Raw genomic sequence first — 22,251 nt, 5'->3', positions numbered from 1 at the left:
CTAAGCTTAAAGCCTGTGTAGAGTCTATCATAGTGAATGAATGAAAGAGTAAGGAATTTCTCCAGTTTCATCTTTAGTAGAACTGAATGTTAATAGAAATAACTGGTTTCCAGTCAGGCATGTTAAGGCGTTTAGAAATTACTTCTTCATTATGACATGTAAAAAGCTGAACCAACTAAGAAATCAGCTAATCTTAGGACACTAAGACAAACTGCAGTTTGTCACATGACAAACTGCTGTTCCCAAAATTGGAAAGACAAAAAGAACAGGAAATCACAGCTTATCAAAACAGGAACTCTTGAACAAAACCTCTGTGAGAATCAGTGCTACACTGGGAAAACCTAGGCAGTTTTTGACTTTTGCTAAATGGTTTGTTATGGACAAGTCTGAGGGACAAAAACTTAGTGAGTTCATAGTTGCAGGGTGATCCTATTTTTCTGAATATTACCTCCAAACCTTGATCAGGTTGTCATGATAAATATTAGAGAAAATCCCCTCATGGGTCTGGCATGGGGAGAGGAAAAGTAACATTTTGAAATATCCTAGATTTATGTGTTCTTAATCTGTCCTTGGGAGAAACTGTTTAAACAAACCTTAAACTGTATGTGTGTATTTAATTGTACTGAGGATTAAGCCCAGAGCCTTGCACGTGTCAGGTAAGCATGCTATACCACCGAGCTGCATCCTCTGCCCTTTTAAAAATTTTTATTTTGGAACCAGATCTTGTTAAATTGACTTTGATAAAAACTCCAGCAGGCCAGGCCTGGTGTCACACACCTGTGATTCCAGCTACCTGTGAGGCTAAAGTAGGATTGCCTGTTCATGTTCGAAGCGAGCCTGGGCAATTGAGCAAGCTTTAAGCAATTTAGTGAGGCTCTATCTCAAAATTAAAAAAGGGCTGGGGATATGGCTCAATGGTTAAGCACACCTGGGTTCAACCTGTAGCTCCAAAAAAAAAGGAAAATTCTGAGAAGACAAAGAGGGCAAAAACACCTTACCTATAAAGATAAGAATTACATTTAACATTTTCTCAGATAACATTCAGACAAAAAAAAAACAATTGAAATATTTCAAGTGTTGAGAGAAAAATTCTACTAACCCCGTAACTTTGTACCTTGCAAAATTATTCCTTAAATATGAAGGAAAAATAAAGATTTTCTTGATTGAATAGAGGTTGAATGAATTTGTTGATAGTAGGCCAACATTGTAAGAAACGTTAAAGGAAGTTTTTCTTTTTCTTTTTTGTTACTGGTGGCTGGAGTACTGTGGTTCGAACCACTGGTGTGTACCACTGAGCTACATTCCCATCCCTTTTTATTTTTTATTTTCAGACAGAGTCTTGCTAAGTTGTCTAGATTGGCCTTGAACTTGTGATCCTCCTGCCTCAGCCACCCAGGTAGCTGGGATTATTGTCATGTACCACCATGCTAAGCTTAAAATGTTCTTTAGAAAGAATGAAAATTGTATAGGTCAGAAACGAGGATCTATAGGACTGTCAGAGAAGGAATAGGTGAAGGGAAAATAGAAACATTTTATTCTTAATTTATGTAGCAGAAAGGTTTGTTCAGTATTACCCACAAGGTATTTGATTGTGTTTATGTACATATAATATACATGTGCTTATACATAAGTGAAATGAATAATGGGAATGATACAAGGAATAGGAGAGAAGAATTAGAATTACTTGCACTTTGTAAGGTATTTGCTCTAACCACAAGATTGTATAATGTTATTTGGAAGTGGACTTGGAGTAGTTGTAAATGTATGTTAAAAACTCTCAAGACAACCACTGAAAGAGTAAAAATTATTTTAAAAGGATAATTGTTATGCTAAGAAAGGAAAGTGGAATATGAAATGTTCAATTGAAGCCACATATGCAGAAAAAGAGTTGAAAGAAAAAAAATAGGAACAAGAACAGGGGAAACAAAAAACAGTCACAAATATACTGGGTATTAATTAAACTATATCAGTGGTCACTTTAAATGTCAGTGACCTAAATATACCAATTAAAAGAGTATCGGGGCTGGGGATGTGGCTCAAGCCGTAGCGCGCTCGCCTAGCATGCGTGCGGCCCGGGTTCGATCCTCAGCACCACATACAAACAAAGATGTTGTGTCCACTGAAAACTAAAAAATAAATATTAAAAAATTCTCTCTCTCTCTTTCTCTCTCTCTAAAAAAAAATAAATAAAAAAGATAAAAATAAAAGAGTATCAGAATGGAACAGATGGCAAGATTCAATTCTGTATTATCTAAAGGAACCCACTTTAAATATGAAGACAGATTAAAAGTAAGTGGATGGAGAAATATCAAAAGAAAGTGTGACTGGATATATTAATTTCAGACAAAAGTGATTATCTGAGCAAGAAAAGTTATCAGGAATAAAGTGGGTCATTGCATTAAGATAAAGGGGTCACTTTTTCAAGAAGGCATAACAGTCCTAAATGTATATATTTGGCTAACAATGAAACATTGACAAAAATGTTCCATTATAAGGCAAAAACTGACAGTACTGTGCTAGAAGTAAAGGAGAAATAGATTAGTTCACTAATTAGAGTGAAGACTTTAGTATCCCTCTATCAGAAGTGGACAGATTTGGAGACAGAAAATCAGTAAGGGCATAGTTTGGTTTAACAACACACTATCAATCTCAACTGGATGTAATTGACATTTATAGACTACTTCATTCAGTGATAGCAGAATACATTCTCTTTTCAAGCTTATGCAAAATATTCTCTAAGTTAATCTATATTTCTGGGCCATAAAACACTGTTAATGAATTTTAAAAATATAGAAATTTAACACTGTATTCTCACATCACGATGGAATTAAACTAGAAATCAGTTACAGAAAGATAGTTGAAAAATTCAAAGTATTTGAAAATTAAATAGCATGCCTCTAAACATCTGAGTCAAAGAGGAACTATGAAGACAAATTTTAAGATCTTTGAACTACATGAAAATGAAGATAATTAAAATATGTGGGATACTGCAAAAGCTATGGATAGAAGTTTTTATATTAGAAAATAATAAAGATCTAAAAATCTAAGTTTCTAACTTAGGAGACTAGAAAAAGAAGAGCAAATTGAATTCAGGCAGAAGCAGCCTGGGGATATAGCTCAGTTGGTAGAGTGCTTGCTTAGCATATACAAGGCCCTGTGTTCAATCCCTATCACAACCACAAAAAAAAAAAAAAAAAGTAAAATTTAGAGCAGAAACCAGGACATCAACAGATAAAACCAATAAAACCAAAATCTGGTTCTTTTGAAATATCAGTAAAGTTTAGAGGCCTCTAGCTAGGCTAAGAGAAAAAGACAGAAATTAATAATAGACCTGAAAGAAGGGACATCACTATAGGTCTTAAAGACATTAAAAGGATAGTAAAGGACTATAATAGTAAACTATGTCCATAAATTTGATAACCTAGATGAAATGAACCAATTCCTTGAAGGACTTAATCTGAATCAGCCTCTATTTAAAGAAATTGAATCAACTAATAAAATAGAAAGTTTTAGGCTCAGATGGATCCCCATGAATTTTACCAAACATTTGAGGGAGAAATCATATCATTTCCTGCAGTCTCTTTTCTTACAAGATAGAAGCAGAGGGAGTACTTTCTAAATCTTGGTGAGAAGCATTACTCTAAATGTAAAATACAGACACTTAAAAATCCTAGAAGAACATTGAATTTGGCAAATGATTTTTTAGTTCACAACACCAAAGATGTTGTAGGTGAAAAACCTTACTGACCAACATCTCTCATGAACATAAGTGAGAAATTCTTAATAAGATAACAGTGAATCAAATTCAGTAGTGTATAAAAATAATGATATGCTAAAATAAAATAGGATTTATCCCAGGCATGCATGCCTGACCCAGCATACAAAAATTGCTGTAATCTATCATATCAACAGGCTAAAGAGGAAAAATTATATATGGTCATGTCAATAGGTGCAGAAAAAATATTTGACAGATTCCAACACAAATTCATGATAAAAACCTTAGTAAACTAGGAATAGAAGGGAACTTCTTTAAATTTAAATATAGAACATGTAGGGGTTGGGGAGATAACTCAGTGGCAGAGTACTTGCCTAGTATGCTCAGGGCTCTGGGTTTGATGTTTGGTATGAGTTCTTGCGCATGGCGGGGGTCGGGGGGGGGGGATAAGAAGGAAAAAAAGACATCTACAAAAAACCTTATCTCTACAAAGGACAAAAGTTTTCTAAAATCAGATTGTGTTGATGGTTGCACAAGTTTGTAAATATACTGAAAAACACTATAGGTTTTAAATGTGTGAGTTATACAGTATATGAACTGTATCTTAGAATTGTGGGGATCAGGGTGTGGAAGAAACCTAGTAACTAGGTTAGCTGTCGGTGTTGGAATGCGTATGGAAGATTCGATGTAAGTATTGCTTGAATGTGGGGAAAAAATTCAACTGTACAGCTAACATTATACTTGTGAGAATCTGGAGGTGAATATCCCAGTAAGATCAGGAGCAAGTTAATGATGTCCCCTTTTACCATTCCTTTTCAACATCACACTGGAAGTCCTAACTAATGCAGTGACACAGGAAAATGAAATAAAAGAACTTACTTTCTTTACAGAAGACATAATTATCTATGTAGAAAATTCAGTGGACAAAAAAATCACTCTTGGAACCAATAAGCAATTATAATAAATAGCAGCATATTCAAAATTAATATATAAGAGCAAATGTTCTTATATATAAGCAATAGACAAGGGGATTTGAAAGTTAAAAAAAATGCCCATTTCCATTAACATTCTCAAATATGCATACATAGGTATAAAATTATGTACAAGATTTTTATAAAAATGTCAACTGATGAAAAATTAAAGAAAATCTAAATAGATATTTCATGTTCATAGATAAGAAGACTATGTTTTTAAAATATTATTTTCTCCTGACTTTATTTACATATTTAATGCAATTTCAATCAAAATCCCACTGATTTATTTTGTACATATTAACAGACTGATTTTGAAGTTTATATGGAGAGGCAAAGGGCCCAGAATTGCCAACTCATAACTGAAGGAAATGAACAAAGATGTTTTATACAATGAGGTTTTATACTGCCTGACTTCAAGGCTTACTATAAAACCATAGTAAAAAAGATTATGGCATTGGTAAAAAATTAAAATAAACAGATCAGTAGAATAGAGTAGAGATCATAGAAGCAGTCCTACATAAATGTAGCTAACTGATGTTTGACAAAGGAGCAAAGGCATTATAATGGAGAAAAGACAGAAAAACTAGATATCCCTATGCCAAGGAAAGAAAAAAAACCTCATTATATAAATCATAAAAATATCATAAAAATCAATTCAAAATAGGGCGTGGTTGTAAATGTAAAATACAGACGCTTAAAAATCCTAGAAGAGAATGTAAAAGAAAATTTACATGACATTGAGCTTGGCAAATGATTTTTCAATTCACAATATCAAAGGCAAGCTTTGTGATAGAAAGACAAGAGAATTTTATTCAGTGCCAAATAGAAATGAGCTATCATATCATAAAAAGACATGCAGTAATCTTAAATATATTACTGAGTAAAAGAAGTCAATCTGAAAATGCTACATATTTTATGATTCCTGTATGACATTCTGGAAGAGGAAGAATTATGGGGACAGTAAAAAGACCATTGGTTCCAGAGGTGGAGAGAAAGAAACACAGAGATTTTTAGGACAATGAATTTAATCTGTGTTATATAATGGTAAATGTCATTGTCAGTTTGTTCAAACCCATAATATGTACAACATCAAGAGTGAACCCTAATATAAACTGGATTTGGGGTGATGAAGATGTGTCGATGTAGGTCATCAGTTATAACAAATGTACCACTCTGGTGGTGGTGTACTGTTTATAGGAAAGGCAATGCATGTGTGGTGGCTGGGGCATATGGTAAATCTCTACTTTGCACTCAGTTTTGCTATGAACGTACAATAACTCCTTTAAGTTAGAAAATGTTAAAAAAACACAAATAATTGTTGTAAATAATTGATACTTAAAATGGTACTTTACTAATATAAGGGTAATTAAAATACATTTAGTACTAATGGCAGAGGTGTTATTTCTGATAATTTTAACATTAATTGTTAATAAAAGAAAATTAATAGCCACAATTAGACTGTCATTAAAATCATACTGGGTAAATAGGACAATAAAAGCACATATCTCATCGGGATGCTATGAAGATTGAATTAATATATGTAAAACCCTTAAAACAGGGCTTTATACATAGTGAAGTACTTGGTAATTATTAATTAGTAACTGAGAATGTTGCATGATGAGTTCCTGATGGTTGGTTGATTCTTTTCTCCATCTGTAGGAAGTTGACTCTTGGCCCACTGAAGTGTTGGGCCTGTGCAAGAGCCTTCTGAAATTCCTCTCTAGGGGCCTCTCAGCTTCCTTCCCAGAGCATCAGAATGGCTAGTATATTGTCCTCAAGTAGTGAGGATTTGAAATGAACTTTTAGTCTTTTGTGATTTATGGAAAATTGCTTTGCCCTTTACTTTCTTTTCTTCCCCTCTCATTCCTTTTTTCCTCTAAGCAGCAATACTGGATTTATTTTATTATTATTATTATTATTATTATTATTATTGCCAGGGATTAAACTCTGGGGTGCTTAAATACTGAGCCACATCCTTTTTTTTTTTAATCTATTTTTTTTTTTTTTTAAATCTGAGATAGGCTCTTACTAAGTTGGGAGGGCCTCACTAAGTTGCTGAGGCTGGATTTGAACTTGTGATCCTCCTGCCTCAGCCTCCTGAGCTGCTGGGATTACAGGTGTGTGTCATAACATGAGAATGTTGCATGATGAGTTGGACTTAATACAAACGTCATATTCTCTCCTATGTCTGTCCCTTTGAACATGCTGTTCCCTATGGACAAAATATTTTTTTCTACCACCCCTGTTCTTTTTTTAAGTAGATCATACTAATGCTAGCATTAAATGCCCTTCCTTTAGGAGATCATTCCTAACCATTTCCTAGAAGATTGGTTTGTATCTTTGTTATGGTTTCCCTTTACATTATTGTGGTCCATCAAGCTTTTCTTCCCATTTCCAGTTGCTCTAGAGACTGATTTCCCCTAGTGATCTTATGTGTTCATTGCTGCATCCCTAATTCTTGGTATGCAGCAGGTTCCCCATAAATGTTTTTTACATGGATGAAAAAAAAATATTGGAGAAAATTTAACATAGAAGTTGGTTAGCATGATTTCAGCAACTGCCCTTGTTTATAAAGTTGTTATTTTTTCTGTAAAACTCTCAAACTCAGAAGCCGATTTTTGTCATAATATAAGATAGTTTTGGAAAATTCTGCAGTTCTTCTAGATCAATCTTTAGAACTTGGTGAGTTTCACTAGATACCTTCATTCTTCATTTTGAGCTTAGAGGTATGCCATCATTTTTACCCCCTTCTCTTCTTAATCATGGTAGGGTGATTTGCAGTATCCTGGTGATCATACAAGCCAAGGAATTATAAAAATATTTTGGGCATAATCAGCTATTTACTTTGGTAACTTTTATTTATCTTTAGACTTTCAATTCTTTTTTTTTTTTTTAAAGAGAGAGCGAGAGAGATAGAGATAGAGAGAATTTTTTTAATATTTATTTTTTAATTCTCGGTGGACACAACATCTTTGTTTGTATGTGGTGCTGAGGATCGAACCCGGGCCGCACGCATGCCAGGCGAGCGCGCTACCGCTTGAGCTACATCCCCAGCCCGAGAATTTCAATTCTTTTTAAAAAATATTTTTTATAGTAGATGGACACAATATTTTTATTTTTTAATTTTTATGTGGTGCTGAAGTTCAAACCCAGTGCCCTACACATGCTAGGCAAGCAAGCATTCTACCAAGTGAGCTACAGCTGCAGCCCTAGAATTTCAATTCTTATGAGGAATGAAAAGGTATTCATTGGCAAAATAATTAAGATCCAGATGGAAAGTACCTTCATTTTAGTAATTTCTGAAATTTCTTAGTTATTGCTCAAAAATTAAAATCAGCTTTTCTTCTGAGATTAAAAGATGATTTGCAAATGACTGAAAAGCTAAATAAGAATTATTTACTTAGAAATTAAGTATCAGGCAGCTGAGGTAAAGAAGGGCCAGTTACCTGCTATAGCTCCAAGTTTATAAATGAGTCTCCATCAGGGATCCATACACTGTCAAATACAACCTGCTACTTATTTTTGAATGATGCATGAGTTAAGAGTAATGTTTTCATTTTTAAATGGGTGAAAAAAATCTCAAAGAATACTAATTTGTGTTACATGAAAGTCAGGTGAGATTGTGATTTTAGTATTTGTGAACAAAGTTTTGTTATAATATAGGCACTCTTGTTTTCTATATATTGTGTAATATTGGCTACTTCCAGTGATCTTTATTGAAGACTAGCCTTTTCCTAGTGAAATGAAATATGTTTGTTATAATTCAGGTGGCTTTTTATTCATGTATTTATTTTTGGACTTCTGTTCTACTGGTCTCTTTGTCTGCTTTTGTAACAGTGCCATGCTCTTTTTATTATTGTAATTTTCAATACATCTCAGTATCTGGTAGTTTAAATGATCTAGGTTTGTTCTTCAAAATCGTCTTAGTTCAGTGGCTGGGGTGTGGCTCAGCGGTAAAGTGCGTGCCTCCCACATGTGAGGAAAGTAAATAAATAAATTTTAAAAAATACTGTGTCGGGCTGGGGTTGTGGCTCAGAGGTAGATCACTTGCCTGCCATGCGTGAGGTCCTGGGTTCAATCCTCAGCACCACATTAAAATAAAGATATTGTGTCCACATATAACTAAAAATAAATAAATAAATATTTAAAAAAATACTGTGTCCATGTACAACTAAAAAATATTTTTTTAAAAAATTGTCTTAGTTCTACTAGGACCTTGAATTTCAATGAAAAATTTGCACTCAGCCTCAGTATCTCTCCACCTGTTACCCTTCCCCTGCAGCCCCCTGGCTCAAAAACAAAAAGACAAACAACCCAATAGCTTGCTAGAATTTTGACTAGCTTAGTATAGAATCTGTGGATCAATTTGGATATATTGAACATTTTTCAGTATTGAAATTTCCAATACACTAGCCAGAGTGTATACTGCCATATATTTAGGACTTTCAATAATTTTTCTCAGAATGCTTTTATTGTTTATGTATAGATGTCTTAAACATCTTTTGTTAACTTTTTAAGGTCTGATAATGATACTATGGTTATGTTTTAAAAAATATTTGTAATTTATAAATACACACTAGACCATTTACAGATAAAATGATATGGTTTTTCTTGATTTGCTTCTGATAATCCAAAGGAGTGGCAAGAAAGGGGAAGGGACAGAATAGAGGAAACAAGGTTAGCCGTGAGTTTATAACTGTTGAAACTGAGTGTTGGATATATGGGATTAATCATATTATTCTTTTTACTCTGTGTATTTTGTGATTCCCCATAATAGTTTTTAAAAAGTGTAATGGGCTGGACATGAGGATACATACCTGTAGTCCCAGGTACTTGGGAGTCTGAGGTGGAAGGATTGCTTGAGTCCATAGCTTCAAGACTAGCAAGAATGATATAGCAAAATAATAATAATAACAACAACAACTGTAGTTGATTGAAATACACAAATATTTAAGAACCCAAGATTTCACAATAAATATTTAAAAAATACCTCATAGGCACCAAATAATTATTTTGAAAACAATTGGTAAATTAAAGCAAAAAACCCTTTGACCATTTGTTCTTTTTCTGTGCAGATTATATCCCAGGATTACCAAATAGGAGAGAAAGTTGTATTTGTAGAAGAATTACAGCTTAATTTCTTAATAGCTGGAGTTTCAGGGCATAGTAGTACATGTCTGTAATCTCAGCAACTTGAGAGGAGGCAGGAGGATTGCAAATTCAAGGCCAGCTCAGACAACTTAGCAAGACCCTGCCCCAAAATAAAAAATAAAAAGGACTGAGATAATTCACAATAGCCAAGTTATGAAACCAGCCCAGGTGCCTCTCAGTAGATGAATGGATTAAGAAAATGTGGTATGTGTACACAGTTGAGTTTTACTTAGACATAAAGAAGAATGAAGTTATGGCATTTGCTGGTAAATGAATGGAACTGGAGAACATCATGCCAAGTGAAATAAGCTAGACTCAGAAAATCAAGGGTCAAGTGTTTTCTTTCTCTCATGTGAAAGCAACAATGAAGTAAAGGAAAAAGGGTAGTGATCAGATTTTTTAAGGATAGAGGGAAGATCAGTGGAATAAAAAAAAGATTGAGGGGGAGGATGAAGGGAAGGGAAAGAGGAGGAAATGTAGAATGAATTTGACAAAATTACACTATGTAAATATACAGTAGTGAATTCTTTTGTATATGCATGAAACACCAGTTAAATGAATGAATGAATGTAACATGTCAAAACTGATCAAATTACATACTTCAAGTATGTGCATTTTATTTTATGTCAGTTTTACCTCAGTAAAGCTATGAATAAGTGAATAAATGAATGAATGAATGAATTAATTAATTAATGTAAGGCCAGTAGAGTAGAGGAAGGGGAATAGGGGAAGGGAAAGAGGAGATACTGGGGACTGAAATGGACAAATTAAATTCCATGTATGCATGGTTATGTCAAAATGAACCCAAGTGTTATGTATGACTATAATGCACTATAAAACATTATTATTATTTTTTAAAAAGGCTGGGGATGTAGCTCAGTGGTAAATCATTCCTGCATTCAATCCCCAATCCCTAATACTACCCTCCCCTTCCCACAAAAAAATCTGGCGAATAAAAGAAACTCACCATAGTGCAACTCTTGATATAGTAATGAATCTAGATGATAAGCAGTCAGACTCATAAAGCTGTTAGATGAAAATTTGTTGAGAAATGGGTAAAATCTAATGGATAGACTCAATATATTAAGAATCTCTTTGATTAAAACTAAAAGCTCTGAATAGAATACAAAAATCAAGTATCTAAAGACTCTGAAAAGTAAACGATAGCAGACAGTTTCAGAAGGGAAGAGAAAATTAGAAGATTAGCTTGTGTAGTAGTGAGCTTATAATTTTTTTTCTTTATATGACCTAGCTTTAACAGAACAGTTTGTTGGATTGTAGCACTACACATGGGATGGAGCTATTAACAAGAACTCCAAGAGAAATCCCTTATTTCTAGCCAGAGGACAAGGAAAAGTAGCCTTCTTCTTTTCTCTCCCCACTTGCCCTCAGACCATCTCCACTTGTCAAATTTCATTGCCATGGTGACACCAGCTCTTAAAACTCTCAAGAGAAAACCATCTCTGGCCAAAGGAATCAAGAAGATGCCCCTGAAAGCCAGGGCATGATTTGGAAATTTCAAGAAGTGAGCCCTAAATTGTGTGTCTGAGCCCACAGAGCTGTATATCCAAGCTGTACATGCACAGAACAGAACCAGAGAAACATAACCAAGACTTAGAGTACGAACTATGATATAAGCCCCTGCTCATACTGCAGACTTGTCCTTGAGTGATGCAGGCAGAGGATGAATCCAAATAGTAAGGTACAGGCTTTGAAAACTTAGTTGACTTTGGTTCCACCACCTACAGAAGGCAAGACAGAACTTGCGGTCTAAACTTAAAAATTCTCCAGAGGATGTTATTAGAACCTAGAATCTTGTAGCCTAATATTCAGAATGTCTAGAATATAACCCAAAATTGCTTGACATACAAGCAGGAAAATCTGACCATTTCTTACTGGGGGAAAAAAAAGACAATAATCAGATGTCACCTTTGACGTGATACAAAAGATGAATTATCAGAAAAAGATAATTCTGCAGTAGCTCCTGCTCATGAGGTAAGAGTAAGTACTTAAAATGAATAGAAAGACAGACCATAAATTTGTAGGATTTGCTTCTAAGACTCCAGATTTTCCCTATGAAAAATAGAAATGAAGCTGGGTGTTGTGGTACATGCCTATAATCTCAGCTACCCAGGAAGCTGAAGCAGAAGTATTGCAAATTTAAGGCCATACTGGGTAACTCAGCGAGACACTGTCTCAAAATAGAAAGGGCTGGGGTTGTAACCTAATGCTAGAGCACCCCTGAGTAAAATCCTCAGTTCAGAAAAAGAAAATATTATATGAAGGAATTAAATAGAAATTTCAGAATGAAAAAATATAGTATTTGAAATATAATTTACTGCATCAGCTTATCACAGAATGGAGATGACAGAGGAAGAAAGTGAACTTGAAGATAAATCAGAAGAAATATCATCAAGTCTTACATCTTCTGTATAAAGAAAGAGTATGTTTCTTCTGTAGTACTTATTAAGTCCGTACTGCACTCTGTGAAACCGGGTCCCAAGCCTCTGGCTGGTGAATTAGCATCCTCCATCTACACAGCCTCATAGCCTCATATTCCTTATGTGCTGCAGAGATCTGTCTGTGTAATTGGAGCCCATCTACCTTGCCACTCCACAGATTCAGAAAGCGTCTTGGCCTAACCCTATCTCAGACCTCATCATTTCATGGGTAGGGACCAGATGATCAACTAGTGGATTAAAATAATAATCATCTGTGGGATTAAATATACCCATGTGTGTTTTTCTTTGAAAGCCTTGAAAGTATATAGGGACAGAGATAAGTAGAAATGGATAACGTGTAAATCAGATTGTAACATCTTATAGTTTAAAGAGAACAAATTTATCTTTAACACAGGCTTAGAAATAATGATTATTTTAGTGAAGAATAAATGATTTATGGTTGTTATTTTCTGAATGTGTGGTTCAGGATGCGTATTTTAACTCATTTTCAGATGGTTGTAAACTTGCGTGGCCCACTTGGCTGCACACAAATGCCTTGGCAGTTCATGTATATTTTAATGGGTCAAAACAACTGACTTTTTTATGAGGTGATTACACTACAAAAAGTTTGTATCATGATAACAGATATATTTTTAGTAGCATTTTAAGTGGCTCTAGTGATCTCATGATAGAGTATATATGTCAACATGTTGATATTAAGTTGTACATATTAGTTACATGTTATTAATTATCTGATGAGAAAGCTCTAAGCCCAGTAGTTGTATAATAATACTTGCTCAAATTTCCTAACAAGTTCCTCGAAGATTTATGACACTAATAAAATTCTATGCTGCTTTCAGGTTGATACAGTTTACTTTTTTCTTTTTCTGGAGACCTATTTGGGAAATTGGTACACATTGGCTTTTTAAAACAATAAACTGTTTCACAAATTCTGGGGTTTATTTCATCTTGTTTGGAAGTCTATTTGAGGTTTATAAATCATGTCAATTTAAAAATATCGTATAGCAGTTAAATGGTTTTCCAAAAGGAAAAATATGTTCTTATTTTCATTTAGATATTAACAAATTTTCCCATTTGGCAAAACATTCATAGTCTCTTGCTACCATATAATAATAATAAAGTTAGATTTTTAGTTGCAGTTGAATTCAGCAGCCCAAATCATCATCTACTTTTTAAAAAATAATTTCCTTGAAGAAACATGAAAGGAATAGTTCAGAAGTTAAGGAATATTTTAACTATTAATAGATCAAATTATTCTTTAATGTTTCTTTGCTTCAAAGTATCTGATTTTGCTTTTCTTATTTTTTTTAATTTGTTGTTTTTGGATATACATGACAGTGGGGTGTATTTTGACATTTTATACATACATGGAGTGCAACCCACTACAATTTTGATCCCATTCTTATGGTTGTACATGATGTGGAGTTTAACTGGTTGTGTATTCATATATGAGCATAGGAAAGTTATGTCTGATTAATTCTACTCTCTTCCAAAGAAAGACTTCTTGATTCATGGTACATAGTAGACATAATAAGACCCTTCAAAGATGTCTCTATTCTGATTCCCAGAATCTGTGACGTGATAGGTTACATGGCAAGGAACAATTAAAGATTGCTAATCAACTAACCTTGAACTGAGATTGTCCTGAATTATGTGTGTTGGCTCAGTGTAGTCACAAGGGTCTTTTAAGTCATAAGGCAAGAGTGAGGCAGAAGAGATATGTGGGCAGTCTCTTGAAGCTTAAAAAGGCAAGTAAACTATTTCTCTGTTAGAGCTTCCAGAAAAGAATGCAGTCCTGCTCATACCCTAATTTTAGCCAAGTGACTCCAATTCATTGAACTGTGAGATAATGGACTAAAACAAAACAATTTTTTGTGGTCATCTGTCACAGCAGGCATAGGAGATCAATAGATGGTAGCTCTGTTTAGGTTTTTACAAATAGCATATACCATAAAGTTTTTATAGCAATTAATTGAATCCTGGTTTACATGACAGTATGATTTTCTGTGAAGATAATTCTAGTTTATTATATGAAAGAGACATTTGTGCTGATAGTATCTTGGGCATTGATGGGCAGATCTTTAGTTATCCAAGGATCTTTGTTTTCTATTTCACGGGAATGGTAAGAAGTCTAGTGTAGCTGGAGAATAGGAAGTATGGGTGTACCGTGAGGATAGAATGGGGGATGAAACTGAAGATATAGATTAAAGCTAGAAAGGAATTTTGGTATTCTGTGATGTGGCAAAACAATCTTCAGAAACCTTGGTTTCAGTTCAACAAGTTCCTCATTTTGTGTTGTGTGCACATGTTGTAAATACTGTAAATTGGGATCCCTAAGTTTTTATTGTTAGCACTACTTGAGCTATATTTGAGTCGTAGTCATAAATAGCTCCTAAAATGTCTTGTCTACATGAAAAATGTGGAAAGAACTCTAGCAAAAAGGAAGAACAGAGCTTAGACAAATTTGAACAAGAATGAAGCATTTCTGATAGAGGTTGTTGAACAACTTGACCAATCATAGACTGCCACTGTGTTTGATTTTCCTGACAATCTCCAGTAACTTACCTTGCTCCTTTGGGTCTTTACCAGGATGTGAAACTGAAGGACTGGCAAAAATTTGTGAGCTGGGACAATTTTCTTCTTTCTTCTTTCTCTTTCTTCTCCTTCCTTTTCCTCCTCCTTCTCTTTCTCCTCCTCTCCCTCTTTCACTTTCTCCTGCTCTCCTCCGCTGCCTCCACCTTAACATAAATAAATTAGAGCTATGTTGCCAGTTTTTTAAAAAAGGTATGTTTTTGTCTGCTTGCATCAGGGATCACATGTTATCCTAGCTTATAAGAGAAAGGGATAAGGTACTTGACATAGAGAATATAGGTGGGCAGGGTGGATCATTATTGGTAATGGTGACTTCCAGAATAATAGTGGAGTGATGGAGTGAGTGGGAGATAGAAGGAGCACAAAATTGTTGCACAAGAGTTCAGGGAACTGAATTATTTTATATTTGATGAAAATTGAGAAGGGTAATACTCTTTAGGGAATGAGAGGACTTGTCCTGGGAATTTGTGAATAGCTACAAGAGGAAGGGGATAGTAGATTCAAAGCTGGGATTTTAGAGAGGAGAAAGGAAAATAATTCATACATGACAATGGGAATAAGGAAGCTTCCCTATTCCATGGCATGTTGAATCTGAGTTGTGGAAAAGCAAACAGTCATTATTTCAAAGCTTGGTAGATAGAGCAGAATCCTTAGAGGAGACTGAGGTTTCATTTGGTGTTATAAAAATGAGGAACATTATTGAGGAAACAGGACATTTTGATGATGAAATACTGTAAGTTTCAGAGGACATAGAGAAATGATTTTGGAAATGGGGAAGGAAGGGAACAGGCATCAGTGGAGTGGGGGATATACAGAGTGTATGGAGGAATGACCTGGAAGTCTTAGACTTCTGGTAATTGATATAAAAAGAATATAGAGCACAAACAGGATTTGTTTTAGGCAAATTATTGCAAATGTCTAAGGGGGAGAGGTCTATGAAAGGCAGATTTATTAAGAGCAGACACAGATTTTAGGCCTTAATTTTCTCTTTCTGCCATACAAATTACCACACACTTAATGGCCTACAATAATTCATATTTACAGTTCTACAGCTCAGAATTCCAACAGGCTTTTGCTGGGCAACAACTCAAGATGTTGGCAGGCTTGCATTCCTCTTTCTTATTTGTAAGCTGCTCAGTTTCCTAAGCTTTGTGGCTACCTTCCTCCATCTTTAAAGCCAGCATTTACATCTTTTGACCCTTCCTCTATCTGGTATCTCTGACTACAGCCAGGAAAGTTTTTTAACTTTTAACTCTCATGTGATACATAATTCAGGATAATCTCCACATCTCACCATCTTTAACCTTTTTAAAAATTATTCTGATTTCGTTTTATTATTTTTCTTTTATATTGGTGCATTGTGATTATATATAATAGTGGAATTCATTGCTATAGATGTGTAAGTGCACACATTATAACAGTATAATTTGGTCCGTTTCATTCTTAAGCACCTCCCGTTTCACTCCTACCCTCCCTTCCCCTTGTCAACTTCCTCTGTTCCATCTCCCTTCTATTTTCATGAGATTTCCCCTAGTTTTTTTTTTTTTTTCTTCCTTTTATTCTCCCTAGCTTCCACATATGAGAGGAGATATACAACCCTTGGTTTTCTGAGTCTGGCTTAATTTCACTTAACATGATGATCTCCAGTTCCATCTATTTTCCTGTAGATGACCTAATTGCATTCTTCTTTATGCTGAAAAAAACTCCACAGTCTGTATATATGCCACATTGTCTTTATCCATTCATCTGTTGACAAACACCTAGGTGTATTCCATCACTTGGGTATTGTGAATTGTGCTGCTGTAAGCATGGGTATACATATATCACTATTGTATGCTGCTTTAAGTTCTTTTGGATAAATACTGAAGAGTGGTATAGCTGGGTCATATGGTGGTCCCATTCCCAGTCTTTTGAGAAACCTTCTTACTGATTTCCATAGTGGTTGTTCCCGTTTACAGTCCCACCAACAGTACATAGGTGTATTCTTATCCCCACATCCTCTCAGTATTTAGTATTTATTTGTATTCTTCATGTTTGCCATTCTAACTGGAGCGAGATGAAATCTCACTGTAATTTTGATTTGCTTTCCCTAATTGCTAAAGATGTTGAACAAATTTTTTCATATATTTGTTGGCCATTAGAGAGAGGAGAAAGGAAAATAATTCATACGTCGCAACAGGAATCAGGAAGCCTCCCTACTCCAGGGCATGTTGATCTTAGTTGTGGGAAAGCAAACAGTCATTGTACATTTGAGATGTGTCATTCAGTTCATTTGCTCATTTATTGATTGTGTTTTTTATTTTTTTGTTTTCATTTTTTGAGTTCTTATATATTCTGGATATTAATCCTCTATGAGAAGGGTAGCTAGTTAAGATTTTCTCCCTTTCTGTAGGCCCTCTTTGTACTTCGTTCCCTTTCCTCTGTAAAAGCTTTTAAGTTTGATGCATTACATTAATTCTACATATAGCTCCTGAGCTTTAGGAGTCCTATTGAGGAAGTCATTGCCTATGCCTGTAGGTTGGAATGTTGACCCTATGTTTTCTTCTAGCAGTTACCAATTTTTTGCTCTTAATTTCTAGGTCTTTGATACACTTTGGGTTGATTTTGGTGCAGGGTAAAAGATACGAATCTAGTTTCATTCTTCTACTTGTGGATGCCCAGTTCTCTAGCACCATTTGTTAAAAGGCTATCACTAGGACCATTTTTTCTTTTTCTCTGAAGAATATCATTGGTATTTTGGTGGGTAGGGATTGGATTGAATCAGTAGATGCTTTGGTAATATGACCATTTCAATAACATTAATTCTGCATATGTAAGAACATGGGTGGACCTTTTATCTTCTAGTGTTTTCTTTCTTAAGTGCTTTATAATTTTCATTATAGAGGTCTTTCACCTCCTTGGTTAGAGACAATGTAAAAAAAATTCTTTTTGAACCTGTTATGTTTGGAGTTGTTTTCTTGATTTCTTTTTCAGTGTGGATTCATTATTAGTATGAAGAAAACCTATCAATTTTTTTGGATGTGGGTCTTTTTTTTTTTTTTGGATTGAACTCAGGTTGAAGCACTGAGCCACATCCCCAGCCCTATTTTGTATTTTATTTAGAGACATGGTCTCACTGAGTTAGTTGCTTAGCACCTTGCCATTGTTGAGGCTGGCTTTGAACTCAAGATCCTCCTGTTTTAGCTTCCGAAGCCGCTGGGATTACAGGCATGTGCCACTGTGCCTGGCTCTGGATGTAGATATTGTATCCTGCTATTTTTGCTAAATTTGTTTATCAGTTCTAGAAGTCTTCTGGTGGAGCTTTTGGGAACTTCTAAGTATAGGATTATACCATCTGCAAACTGGGATAATTTGGCTTTCTTTCCTATTGTGTCCCTTGCTCAATTGCTCTAAAATTTTAGGAACTATATTGAATAGGAGTGGTGAGAATGGATGTTCTTATTTGAAGGAAATTATTTCAGTTTTTCCCCATTTAGTATGATATTGGCTTTGTCATATGTAAGTCTTTATGATGTGAGATAAGTTCCTTCTATGCCTAGTTTCTTCAGTGTTTTTATCAGGATTGGGTACTGATTTTTCTAAAAGGACTTTTCTGTATCTTGTCAAGATGATCTGTGATTCCCCCCCCCATGAGTTTATATGATGAAATATATTTATTGATTGGTATGTTGAACCATCCTTGTATCTCCAGAATAAATCCTACATGATCATGAGGTATGACCTTCTTAATGTATTTTTGACAATTTGCTAACATTTTAATAAGGATTTTTTGCATCTATGTTCACCAGGCATATTATTCATTAGTTTGCTTTCCTTGACATGACCTCATTTGTTTGGGTTATTAGGATGATGCTGGCTTCATAAAATGAAGTTGAAAGTGCCCTCTCTTTCTAGTTCATGGAATAATTTGAGTAACATTGGCATTAGTTCTTCTTTATTATTAAAAATTGCTTATTTGTGGCACTAGGGATTGAAACCAGGGGCACTTTACCACTGAGCCAAACTAACAGAGAGCCACATGACTAGCTCTTTTTTTTTTTTTTTTGGAGATAGGGTCTCATTAAGTTGCCCAGGCTGATCTCGAACTTGCTATCCTCTTGCCTGAGCCTCCCAAGTAGCTGGTACTGGAGTTTGCCTGTTTTATTGTCCTACTATGTATGTTGTGAAAGTTTTCAATTGAAGTCTGTTTTGTATTACTTAAGTCAGCCACTTATGCTTTCTTTTGGTTTCTATTTGACTGGAATATCTCGTTCCATCCTTTCTCTTTCTGTATATGTGTGTCCTTAGATTAAAAGTGGTTACTGATAGGGAAGAGCTTATTACTGATAGGGAGGACTCTGTTGTCCCTCTTTTCCTTTGTGCTGTCTTCCTTTGCATTTTATTGATTTTTTTTGGTATTGTTATACTTTCATTCTCATTTTTTTTTGTATACTATCAATATTTTATGGTTATCATGGGGCTTTTAAAAGCATAATGATCTATCTTAAGCTAATAACTTATATTGCATACAAAAACTCTATGTTTAACTTACGGATGTCACAAATTGTATCCATTTATATTGTCTATTCATTAACACATTTAGTCTTTTAACTTCTATTCTGGAATTTGAAATGATTTATTTATTCATGATTTTAAGGGTTTTTTTCCTTTTAGAAATAATCTGTAGAACTTGAAAAATTTTTTGCACTTTTTAAACAGTTTTAATTTTGTTATGTTTTAAAACTATTTAAAACCCTTTTCATGAAAACAATCTATATAATTTGAATAAACCTGACCTTTTTTTTTTTTTCTTGTTTAAACAGAATTTTGAGGCTGATGGTCATATAGAAGAAATCCTTGAACTTATAGTTTTCTGAAGAATCAGTTCAAAAGATCCCCAAAGTACCAAAGGTAAAGGAGGTGCATCTTATAATGCATCACTGAATGACATTTTTCCAGTAAAAAATAAATAAATAAAAGGATCCATGAATATTTTCATACACTGCTTTTAGAAAGGGTTTGTTTAAAAATTTGTCTTTTTATGTTAATTTATCAAAAAATATTTGTAGTTTATGGTATGGATGTTAGGTGTAGTTCTGTTCAGATATTACTTAATTTTTATTTGTTCTTTTTAGATATATATAACAGTAGAGTATATTTTTTTAATTTTTATTTTTTAGTTGTCAGTGGATCTTTATTTTATTTATATATGGTGCTGAGAATTGAATCCAGTGCCTCACACATGCTAGCTTAATGCTCTGCTACTGAGCTACAACCCCAGCCCAATAGAGTATATTTTGACATATGTATATGGAGTGTTTTAGTCATCTTTTTCACTGCTGTAATTAAAAAACTAATCAGAACAATTGTAGAGAAAGAAAAATTTGAGGGCTCATTGTTTCAAAGTTCTTAGTCTGTCCGAGGGTGGCTGCATTCCTTGGGGCTTGAGGTGAGGCTGAATATCATGGCAGAAGAGTGTGGCGGAGGGAAGCAGCTCAGGAAGCAAAGATAGATCTCCCCTTGCCTAATACAAATATATACCCCAAAGCCATGCCCCCAGTGCCCTAACTCCTCCAGCTATACCCTACCTACCTTCAGTTACCAGTTAATCTAATCCAGATATTAATTCACTGATCAGGTTAAGGCTCTCACAGCCCAATCATTTCTCCTCTAAACCTTCTTGCATTGTCTCACACATGAGCTTTTGGGGGACACCTCACATCCATACCATAACATGGGGTATAATTTACTCTAATTAGGCTCCCATTCTTATGGTTGTACATGATGTGGAGTTACACTGGTTATGTATTCATTTATGAACATAGGAAAATTATGTCTGATTCATTCTACTGTCTTTCCTATTCTTATTCCCCCTCCCTTCCCTTTATTCCCCTTTGTCTAATCCAATGAACTTCTATTTTCCTTCCTCCCCTTATTGTGTGTTAGCATCTGCACATCAGAAAGAACATTTGGCCTTTGGTGTTTTGGAATTGGCTAATTTCACTTAACATGATAGTCTCCAGATCATCCATTTACTGGCAAATGCCACAATTTCATTCTTCTTTATGACTGAGTAATATTTCATTGTGTATGTATACCACATTTTTTTTTATTCATTCATGCGTTAAAGGACACCTAGGTTGGCTCTATAGCTTAGCTATTGTGAATTGAGCTGCTATAAACATTGATGTGGCTGAGACACCTAGTATGCTGATTTTAAGTCCATTGGGTATATACCGAGGAGTGGGATAGCTGAGTCAAATGGTGGTTCCATTCTAAGTTTTCTGAGGAATCTCCATACTGCTTTCCAGAGTGGTTGCACCAGTTTGCAGTCCGGCCAGCAATCTATGAGTGAACTTTTTGACCCCACATACTTGCCAACATCTATCGTTACTTATATTCAGATATTATTTTAGATAATGAGTATACAGTGGGTAACACCCAGAAGCCACCCCTGCTTTTATGAAGATTGCTTTCTAGGAGGTAGACAAATGTTTTGTGATTAGTACTGTGCAGATAATTAACATGTATAATGTGGTAGAAACTGATGACTGCTCCCTTTAGGTAGTCTAAGAAGGATGTATTGAGTGGAGTCATTTTAGTAGAGATTGGAATAACAAGGTAGCATGTGCAGATCTGAGAAAAGAGCTTTACTGGCAGTGGGAACAAAAGTGACTGAATGTAGGATGCTTAAGCAACAGTGCACATGTGGCTGCAGTATAGTTATGTGATGGGGAAAGTAAATGGAGGTCAAGATGGAAAAGAAAATTGGGAGAGAAGCAAATTTACAGTTGAGTATCAAATGTTCTGATTTGGCTAAATAGTGTTTTGGATGCCTTTGACATTTCTGTACATGTGTCAAAATACAGTGTTGTATATATGACTGCAGTTGAAAATCTGGTCTGAGATCATAGATTTGGAAATCATTTGCATATAGAAGTACTCAAAGTCAAATGACTAGATTAAATTATTTAGGAAGTGTAGGCAGATTGAGAAGTATTCAACCCTGGCTTGTGCCAATATTAATTGTAGGAGAAGGAGCAGACATTAAAATGAATGGGAAAACAGGAAAATGTTCTGTCCCAGAAACCAAAAAGAGAAAATATTTAATAAATCACAGCTACCAAGAGGTCAAATGGTGAGTACAGTAAAACAGCAATTAGATTTGGCACTATGAATGTTTCTGATGAAGAGTGAGTAATCTCATCAGAGGGGTAGGAATGAAAGTCCATGAAGAGCAAGAATGGGAAATCTCCACTTTGAGATGGCAAACAATATGATTAAACTTCACCTGTTTTTGAAACTTCATTGAAAGTAAATAATGTAAAAGGATTTCCCAAATAATGTAGCCTCACAGGATAAGGAGAATAGGAAAGAA

The 22,251-nt window shown here is 34.8% G+C and overlaps 1 protein-coding gene across 6 annotated transcripts in view; it reads left to right on the top strand.

The window, feature by feature from the left end:
* The window catches only part of Clock (clock circadian regulator), a 111,337-nt gene that overhangs the window by 21,578 nt on the left and 67,508 nt on the right, over positions 1–22,251 (top strand). For 5 of the 6 annotated variants that reach the window (XM_071614294.1, XM_071614293.1, XM_071614295.1 and 2 more), the window contains one exon: positions 19,697–19,784. The exons of the other annotated variant lie outside the window; for it this stretch is intronic. The gene's annotated coding sequence lies outside the window, so the exon portion shown is untranslated. The remainder of the gene's footprint in view (positions 1–19,696; positions 19,785–22,251) is intronic. 6 annotated transcript variants of the gene reach the window in all.

Source organism: Marmota flaviventris, chromosome 7, assembly GCF_047511675.1.
Source record: "Marmota flaviventris isolate mMarFla1 chromosome 7, mMarFla1.hap1, whole genome shotgun sequence".
Classification (NCBI taxonomy): Eukaryota; Metazoa; Chordata; class Mammalia; order Rodentia; family Sciuridae; genus Marmota; species Marmota flaviventris.
This window is presented reverse-complemented; position numbering and strand designations above follow the sequence as displayed.